This window comes from Cervus canadensis, chromosome 5, assembly GCF_019320065.1.
Source record: "Cervus canadensis isolate Bull #8, Minnesota chromosome 5, ASM1932006v1, whole genome shotgun sequence".
NCBI lineage: Eukaryota > Metazoa > Chordata > Mammalia > Artiodactyla > Cervidae > Cervus > Cervus canadensis.
In genome coordinates, this window is record NC_057390.1 from 17,583,699 (window position 1) to 17,594,494 (window position 10,796).

Below are 10,796 nucleotides of genomic sequence, written 5' to 3' on the forward strand. Positions count from 1 at the left end.
GGTATGGCCAGAGATGAGATTTATTAAATTCATTATTTCAAAAGTGTGGTAATTCTGGACGAAATAATATTCAGGATGGGTTTTTGAAAATGGGTGACTTAAAATGAACTGGCAAGCAGGTCATTGATGGTAAGAACTTTTTCCTTTTTTTGCTAGGCGTGTGAAGTAGTTCAATGTCAACATATAGACACAGAAGAACACTGAGGGTTCTGGGGTATAGCAATTAAAAATGCAGAAGTTGGCATTACTCCACAATCTAAGGTTGCAATGTTCTCTGTGGCATTATCTTAATAGTGTTGCTTATCAGAGCACTTGAACTTTCACAGTTGTTATTTCTTCATATGTCTAATTTCCCGTTAGGTTACAAACTCCTTACAGGTAGAGATCTTCCATGTATATATTTGTCTGCACAGTACAGTTCCCAATGGAAAGCAGCCCCGATCAGTGACCATGTGGTTTCTACCTCGAGAGTCTCAAATCCGTCTCCAGTGTCGGTGTTTGGTGATGTACTTCACAGTCACATCACTTCCTGCCTAGACTACAGTATCCTGCATCTCACTCCTCTCAAATCCATTCTCTTTTTTCCAACAAGAGTGACTTTTCCAAGACAACTGTTATCATTTTACTCTTTTATTAAGACTTAACACCTTAAGAGAACCCCCCCTTTCCTAAGAGAAAAAAGTTCATGTTCCTTAGAATGAGATTTTAAAATTCCCAAGTCAACCTTATAACATTAAATCCTGCCTCTCCTTTCCCCTTCTTTTTGTGCCATTTCAGTCATCATTTATCCTACTTGGATATCCATTTCCACTTGACAAATGCCTAATTATTTTTCAAGATAATTCTCCAAATTCTCCTCTAAAACAACACCTCTGCTGGTGTTTGCAATATTATAAAAAATGAGTCTGCACCCCTTTTGGCACCTTGCTTGTAATTTTTTAAAATACTTTATTTATTTGGCTGCACTGGGTACTCGTTGCTGCACAAGGCTTTTTCTCTAGTTTCAGCGAGCAGGGGCTACTCTTTCGTCATGGTGTGCTGGCTTCTCATCGCAGTGGCTTCTCGTTTTTGAGCAAAATGGACACTAGAGCATGCAAGCTCCATTGTGGCTCCTGGGCTCCAGAGCACAGGCTCAATAGTTGCGGCTCATGGACCTAGTTGCTCTGCGGCATGTGGGATCCAACTGGATCAAGGATCATCAAATCCATGTCTCCTGCATTGGCAGGCAGATTCCTCACAACTGAGTAATCAGAGAAGCCCTATTTGTAATTATTAATGTGACGGACATTTCTAGTGAACACCTGTATCACAGACTCTCCTTTTGGACCCATGGTTGTAATGTACTTCCCCATCACTTTGAAGCTAGGTATGGTCATATGATTTGGACAAAAAAATTATGTGAGGGAGAAAGCTAAGTGAAGCATTTGATTACCGGTGCCTAACTCTATTTTTCTTTCCTCGATGAGGCAACAGTGGTTGCACATTTTGATAAGAAATTGCAATACTGAGCGTGTCTTGTGAGACAGTTGCCCTAAAGCGTACATAGTTCAGGTTTCCACCTGACTGCATTTAAGTCCCTGGAAGTTAGGGTTTGCTTTTTAAATAGTATATCCTAAATGGAACCATCCATTTGCATTTCCTACTCCCAAACTCGCTGCGAGTTTCTTAAAAATAAGCACTGTGCTCACAGTATTTCATATAAGGAAGAAGAAAAAAAGGAAAAAGGAAAAATTAACTGATAGACTGAGCGTGACTAATGTACTTGTATCACATGTTTCTCTTTAGGGATTATGAAACCTCTTGGAGTTTTATTCTTCTCTGTCCCCATTTGTTCCTCATGGTGTGAAGTCAGTCTGACCAATTCCAAAGTAAAATATGCAGTGCTTCATTTCCTACGTTGCTACTTTAGGATTATTATGTTATTATGAAATGAGTACGTAAGGAACCAATTTCACAAGACTGACTGAAGTAATATGTGTGCCTTTTAAAAGAGTAATCAAGGTAAAATTGAGTTCATTTTCCATGAAAATTTCATGTACAGCTACTGAAAGAAATAATTTCTGGCAGAGGCATTTTAAGGGCAAAAAGTTGTAGATGCAAATAATCTAAATGGTAAATGTATTTGCTCTCTCATCTTGAAGGTAAATGTCATGTTTTTAACACTAAAAATTCATTAGCACGCTCTTTTCCTCCAGCTCAACTGGACACCAGCAAATCTTTGCATAAAATTTTGAACCATCACCATTGCAAAGGCTTCTTTGATTCACTCCCAATTCTGCTTGGTTCAGGATTCCTCATAAAGAGGATTTGCTGATTCCTCCCTCAAACAACTTTGAGGGCTGGAACTCATTCATATAAAGATGCTAATTGGGGCTTCTGTGCCCTATTTTTAACCCACAAGTTCTTACCATGAATCCATACCTCATTTAGAGGCTTTGTGTACTGTATTTTGGCAATTTGCCAATGCACAGTAAAAATGTCTGTATGTGAAAATAAGTAAAGGTTGTCTTGAATTAAGTTGCCAGCTCTAAACTACATTCTAATTTCCTGTGAAACTGTAATAAAAATCACACAGTTTACTTTTTTTCATCTGTGAAATAAAAAATTCATCTGAGAAATTTTTCCCTAATAGGATGGAGATACTGAAATTTATAAAAGAAATCACTTCTTTGATGTACTGAAAACCAGAATACCTGTCATTATAAGCTAATGAGTTTCCTGTTAAGATAAATATTAAGTAAATAACACTAAATGTTGGAATACCCTTCTATAAAGGTGTTAAAGACGGTGACTGTACACACTTCATTTTCAGTATGTATATTTGAAATGGCAATATGAATAAAAAATTTAGTTACTATTACTAAAAATTAAGTTACTAACTACAGTTAACGTAGTTTATGAGACTGTTAAATAGAACTGACTTGCACATCAGGACTTGAACAAGTATAGTTCAGTTCAGTTGCTCAGTCATGTTCACTGTTCACAACTCCATGAAGCACAGCACGCCAGGCCTCCCTGTCCATCACCAACTCCCAGAGCTTACCAAAACTCATGTCCATTGAGTCAGTGATGCCATCTATCCATCTCATCCTCTGTCAGCCCCTTCTCCTGCCACCTTCAATATTTCCAAATATCAGGGTCTTCTCAAATGAGTCAGCTCTTCACATCAGGTGGCCAAAGTATTGGAGTTTCAGTTTCAATTTCAGTCCTTCCGATGAACACCCAGGACTGATCTCCTTTAGGATGGACTGGTTGGATCTCCTTGCAGCCCAAGGAACTCTCAAGAGTCTTCTTCAACACCACAGTTCAAAGGCATCAATTCTTCGGTGCTCAGCTTTCTTTATAGTCCAACTCTCACATCCATATATGACCACTAGAAAAACCATAGCCTTGAGTAAACAGACCTTTGTTGACAAATAATGTCTCTACTTTTTAATATGCTGTCTAGGTTGGCCATAACTTTCCTTCCAAGCAGTAAACATCTTTTAATTTCATGGTTGCAGTCACCATCTGCAGTGATTTTGGAGCCCTCCAAAATAAAGTCTGCCACTGTTTCCACTGTTTCTCCATCTATTTGCCATGAAGTGATGGAACCGGATGCCATGATCTTAGTTTTCTGAGTGTTGAACTTTAAGCCAACATTTTCACTCTCCTCTTTCACTTTCATCAAGAGGCTCTTTAGTTCCTCTTCACTTTCTTCCATAAGGGTGGTGTCATCTGCATATCTGAAGTTATTGATATTTCTCCTGGCAATCTTGGTTCCAGCTTGTGCTTCCTCCAGCCCAGGGTTTCTCATTATGTACTCTGCATATAAGTTAGATAAGCAGGGTGACATATACAGCCTTGAAGTACTCCTTTTCCTATTTGGAACCAGTCTGTTGTTCCATGTCCTGTTCTGTTGCTTCCTGACCTACATACAGGTTTCTTAAGAGGCAGGTCAGGTGGTCTGGCATGCCCATCTCTTTCAGAATTTTCCACAGTTTATTGTGATCCACACAGTCAAAGGCTTTGGCATAGTCAATAAAGCAGAAATAGATGTTTTTCTAGAACTCTCTTGCTTTTTTGATGAGCCATCGGATGTTGGCAATTTGATCTCTGGTTCCTCTGCCTTTTCTAAAACCAGCTTGAACATCTGGAAGTTCATGGTTCAGGTATTGCTGAAGCCTGGCTTGGAGAATTTTGAACATTACTTTACTAGCGTGTGAGATGAGCACAACTGTGCAATAGTTTGAGCATTCTTTGGCATTGCCTTGCTTTGGGATTGGAATGAAGACGGACCTTTTCCAGTCCTGTGGCCACTGGAGTGCTGAGTCTTCCAACTTTGCTGGCATATTGAGTGCAGCACTTTCACAGCATCATCTTTCAGAATTTGAAATAGCTCAACTGGTATTCCATCACCTCCACTAGTTTTGTTCATAGTGATGCTTCTTAAGAACCACTGGACTTGACATTCCAGGATGTCTGGCTCTAGGTGAGTGATCACCATTGTGAATATCTGGGTCGTGAAAATCTTTTTTGTATAGTTCTTTCGTGTATTCTTGCCAACTCTCCTTAATATCCTCTGCTTCTGTTAGGTCCTTACCATATCTGTCCTTTATTGCATCCATCTTTGCATGAAATATTCCCTTGATATCTCTAATTTTCTTGAAGAGATCACTAGTCTTTCCTATTCTATTGTTTTCCTCTATTTCTTTGCATTGATCGCTGAGGAAGGCTTTCTTATCTCTTCTTGGTATTCTTTGGAACTCTGCATTCATATGGGAATATCTTTCCTTTTCTCCTTTGCTTTTCGCTTGTCTTCTTTTCAGAGGTATTTGTAAGGCCTCCTCAGACAGCCATTTTGCTTTTTTGCATTTCTTTTTCTTGGGGATGGTCTTGAATAAGTACAACTTCAGATTAATTCAAAGGCTTATATATGGATATCAAATGATACCTTGTTATATCTTTTGGGAGAGAGTGAGTTTCTCTTTTCTGTAAAGGAAGATTAAAATGTACACTTTTAAAAAGTAGAAAATACAGTTGAATTAAGTGACTTGTTTTCTTGCTTTAAATCCTATTAAATATGCATATTCTTTTTATGTTGCAACTCTGAAGAAATGAGAGTCAGAAGGGAAGGCAAAATTAATTTTTCTGAGTTCATCTTTTTAATTTTTTTAGAATTTTAGAGGAAATACTTTGGGTCATCCATTTGGGTCATCCAGAATACCTGGATCAGTCATTCTCATGGTATTTGACTTCAAGATAAGGCTATGGGTGTGTCAAAAATTCCTTCAGTCAGGCCAAAGGATTAAGTCAGGAATGAATAGTTAGATTTTTAAAAAGTGAAGTGAATTAGATATGAAAAGTATGAAAGGAATTAAATATCGCTTGATTGTTTTTAAAAGTACTCCATAAGAAATTTTTATTATTAAATTATCATTTGGTAATCTTGATAAAGGTACCTGCTTTAAAAAAAGATACTTTTTTTTTTTAACACTGTGTAACTGATTTGGAAAACATACACAAAATCAAGTAAATAACAATTTCTTTTTATACATAAAACACAGCTAAATTATAGGCTTAGATAATTATAAGTACATGTTTTTCACCTATATAAATGTTCATCAGGCTTTTTTAATGTGGGGTAGTTGAAACATTTCTTATTCTGTGATAATATGCTATTCAATGCTAATAATTAGCAAAGACATTAAGGACTGGAAGATTACTTTGAAACAGTTTTAAGTATGTCAAAAAACCTATCCTATGAAAAATTGCTCATCAGTAAGTAAAATCTATCACATTTATTCTCTATTTATAATTCATTTAGCTGTTTTTACAAATTTTTTGATTGGCTTATATTTGGCAAAGTGTTAGAATTTCTAAATACTATTTTTGCACTGTTATCTATTTACTGTTTATCATTCTACATTATAGATTGACTACCTAATACGGTGGGTGAGGATCCAATTTTGCTGACTTCTTTTCTGCCCCCTTTCCATCCCCTGTACATCTGCTTTTGATCAATATGCATTCAGTGTCTACTATTACATCTCTGTAAATAGTGTTCACTGCAGAACATCTCACAGAATATATTTTGTTCTACAGTTATTTTTTCCTTCAAGGTAATTATTGTTTCTTTTTTTTTTTTTCTTTTACATTAGTTTTGTTTTCTTTGCACAACTAAATAAAATGTCCAGGGAATTCCCTGGAGGTCCAGTGAGTACGACTGCATGCTCTCACTGCCGAGGCCTCTGGGTTCAATCCCTGGTCAGAGAACTAAGATGCCACATGCTGTATAGCACAGCCTAAATAAAATAGTCCAGCCTCCTCTAACAGTTCCATAAAAATGTGCTGATCATGTATGAATTCTCTTTCTCTTTTGTCCCTAGAGATATTCCATCAAGTGTGCTCCAACTCCCTTTCTCCAGTCTGGATTCATTATACTCTCATAGATTTTAGCATGGATACCATTATTGGCTTCCCCTTTCCTGTGATAGGAGAGGAATCTTCATCACCTCTCCACTGGGTTGATTCCCCTCTTTCCCATTCTTTTTTGGTTTACTTCCTCATTTTAGCAAACCAAAACCTACACTGCATCCCAGGAAAAAGAAAAAAAAAAAAAGAGAGATGAATTTTTAGGAACCCATCACTTGAGTCCTTGGTTGAAATTCATTTTAAATCAGAATTTTGGCATTGCTTCCAATTTTTCTGTGGAGGATCCACTGACCTTCCTATTCCATACTTTGGCCTATGATTTTCCAAAATAAATATATTAATTTTGTTTTTTTCTCTAGAAACTTTTAAGAGCTTCTCTATGTCTCTGGTGTTCTAAAATTTTATGATTATGAGCTTTAATATGAATCTAATATTTTTATTTCATTTTGCTGAACTTTAGATGAATATATGAATGTCTTTTTGGAGAGACATGTGTGTCAGTTATGAGTACTTTTCTTAAATATTTCTTAGATGATTTTCTCATTTCACTCTTCTTCTTTCATGAATGCCGTATTTTCCACCCTATCTCTTAGAACATTAATTTTATTTTTTGGACATTTCCCCAGGCATTTTCTTCGTTTCCTTTATATATATTTCTCTTTTTTCTTTCCACCATCCTGGTAGAGGTTTTCTTCACATATTTGGTGATCTTTCTTCATTTACATTTGAGAATATGTCACTAAAATCTTCTTCATTCATGGGGCTGTGTGTAAATCATGAAGCTTCATTCTAGCGAGGTTTTTCATCCTGAGCTGTCCATGGGGCAGCATTTGTGGATCTTTTCTCTGGTACATGCAGTTTATCAAACAAGAATATGACAATCTTCTCTTTAGAGGTGGGGTAGGAGTGCTGGGGACAGAAGTCTCTGTTGTTGCTGGAGAGCTATTCTGAGGAGTAAACTGGAAACTCTCCAGCAAAGAGATGTCCATAAAACCATCTTTTCTACCCTCTTTTGGGCCAGGTGTCTTAGAATCAGAAAGCTCTTTCATTCCATTTTCCTGAAAATAGACTTCTCAGGCCCTGCAAGTAAAAAGGATGAATAGTCCCCTGGTTATGAAAGTTGGAGGTGAAGACCCAGTGTTCTAACTGCTCCATATGTGTCTTTCCAAATGTCCTTTCTGTTTTTCACCTTCTTTTCATGTTACAAGCTGACCTAATTACTGAGCAATTTTAGAATTCTTCTGTGCAAACAGATTTCCTTCAACATGTGATACTCTCTAGTTTAGGCACGAAGATTCGCTACTCTTCTCTGCTACGTCACTTACCATTTTTCCATCTGCTTTTTCCATCTTCATATATTCTGGGACAAGGACACATATGTGTCCTATTTTATCAAATATGCAGTTTGATGGGAACTCTTTAGATGTACAATAATTTCTCTTTCAAAAGATACCATCTTTCAGGTTTTAATGACTCTGGATACTAAGATATGAGCATGGAAAGTGAGCAGTGATCATCTGCAACCACTTATATGCTCTAATAGGAATAATACATGAAATTAGAATAAACTGAGGATTTGTGCTTCTAATGATACAGTAGTCAAATAGTCATTTATTTTTCCCTAAAGAATGGAACTTGTTTATTCAATGCAAAAGAGAAAAACAAAAAGGGAAATAAATTTGACAAATATTTGAAAAAATTAAATGAAAGAGGTTTGTTTTTTTTTCCTTTTTTGATATTTATACCTTTTATTCTTAAGAAATAAAAACAAGAAACTGACAGAGCAAGCAAGAATTCACTGGAGTTTCTTGAAAGAACAATGCTTTCTATAAAAATAAGATAGTACCAAATTGCTACATAAGTTCAAGTAGCAAAATGCCTAGATGTCATGAAGTACTTTGAAAAATAGTGTGAAACATTAATTTAATACATTTTATTTTATGAAATTATGTGATTTTTAAATTGACAGTTTCTTTTACTTCCAAGTTTTGTAAGATATTTTAAACGTGAGCATTGAATCTTTCAAAAAATTTTGTTCAGCCATTGGAATGATCATATGATTTTCTTCTTTATTAATTTGGTAGATGATATTACTGAACTTTTTAAAGTTAAAACATCTTTTCATTTATAAAATAAACCCAACTGGTCATGATAAAACTTTCTACATATAATTGTGGATTTTGATTTGAAAATATTTTGTTTTACATCACTATGATTGAATGGAATTAACTTGAAGTTTCCCTTTATTGTATAAAATTTGTATCAGTTATTAATGAAATTGGAGTACTCTCTCTATGCCTACCTTTTTTTTTGTTTCCTACAAGAGATGATATACATGTAAATTAAGTTTCTCAAATTATTGATACCATTTACTAGTCAAGCTATCCAAAATAAAGTAAAGAGAATATCTTTGATCATTGATTAGATTTTCCTAATGTTATTCAAATTTGTATTCTTTCTTGAATCAGTTTTGATGTTAATTTTCTGATGCAGATATCTAGTTCTCTGCATTTGTAGCTTCATTAACATAAAATCATTCTTAAAATACCATTACTATCTTTTTACTCTGCAACATCTACTCCAATTTTCCTTTAGTCTATTCCTAACACTATTAACTTGGGATTGATCTCTTACTTGCTTAGTGTCACTGAAAATCAATCAATTTTATTCTTCTCAAATGATTACATTTTCTTTCAACTGATTATTAGATTTTTAGTTTATTAATGTGTATTACTATCTTTTTTATTCCCCTCTATGTACTTTCCTTGGGTTTATCATGTGTGTGTGCATGCAATAAATTAATTCCATTAAATATATAGCTTTTCTTTGTACTGTGCTGGTTAATTTAACCACCTCCACTTTTTCTAATATACTCATTTAAGGTTATATGTTTTTCTCTAAGTATTATTTAAACTGCATTTCAAAACTTTTGAAATGTGACATTTTTCTTTTCAGTTAGTTCAAAAAATTCAGTTTCTATTATGAATCTATCTTTGGCTCACCTGTTTTGAATACTAAATGTTGTCTTTCCTAGCATTTCATAATTTTCTAATTATCTCTTATGTATGGATTTTTGGCTTAAGTGCACTGTGGTCAGAAAATTAATTTATATTATTTCTTTCTTTTGAAATTTATTGAGACTTTCTGTGTAGAAGGTAAAAGATGATTTTGAGAAAACAGTCTATGTATACTAAAAAAAATATTTTATACATGTATATCAGGTGAAGTTTTGTAATGACATTATTCAAACCATTTATATTCTCACATTATTATAAACAAAAGTCCATATTTTATTTGAATTTCCTTGCTTTTGTTTATAATAATTTTTCTCTCCTAGGATTTCATTCAGCATTGCACATTACATTTATTCATCACACTTCCTTAGGCACTTCTTGATTATGACAATTTCTCAGTCTTTGTTCTTAATCATGTTGACAAGTTTTGACAAATATTAGTCAGATTTTTTGTAAAATGTCCCTCAATTGACATCCCTCTGATGTTCTTCTTAGGATTCGACTGAGTGCTATGTTCTGAGAATGTGTGAGCGTGCATGCTAACTTGCTTCAGTCACGTTCAACACTTTGAGACCCCGAGGACTGTATGCTGCCAGGCTCCTCTGTCCATGGGATTCTCCAGGCAAGAAATCTGGAGTGGGTTGCTGTACCCTCCTCCAGGGGATCTTCCCAACCCAGGGATCAAACCTGCATCTTTTATGTCTCCTTCATTGGCGAGGACTGTATGCTGCCAGGCTCCTCTGTCCATGGGATTCTCCAGGCAAGAAATCTGGAGTGGGTTGCTGTACCCTCCTCCAGGGGATCTTCCCAACCCAGGGATCAAACCTGCATCTTTTATGTCTCCTTCATTGGCAGACAGATTCTTTATCACTAGCGCCACCTGAGTATGAGTATCTGATCTGCCTCAGATTCATATGTTGAACCCCATGGTGATGATACTGGAAAGTGGGACTTTGGGGAGGTGATTAGGTCTTGAGGGAGAACCCTCATAAATGGGATTAGTGCCCTTATAAAAGAGGCCTGACGGTGCTCCCTTGCCCCTTCCACACTTTCAGGATGCAGTGTGAAGTTGGCAGTCCACAGCCTGAAACAGGTCTTTCACCAGAACCTGACTGTGCAAGCACCCTGATCCTGGACTTCATGCCTCCAGAATTACAAGAAACAAATGTCCACTGTTTATAGGTCACCTGGTGGTATTTTGTTACAGTAGCCTGAAGAGACTAAGCTCTTTTTTATACTAATAATGTGTTTGATGAACATAGGTCTTATTTTTAGTGAAGTCCATTTTATCAAGCTTTACCTTTATGGTTAATGCTTTTAGTGTCCTTTATGAAAAATTATAGACTACTCTTGGGCTCCAAAATCACT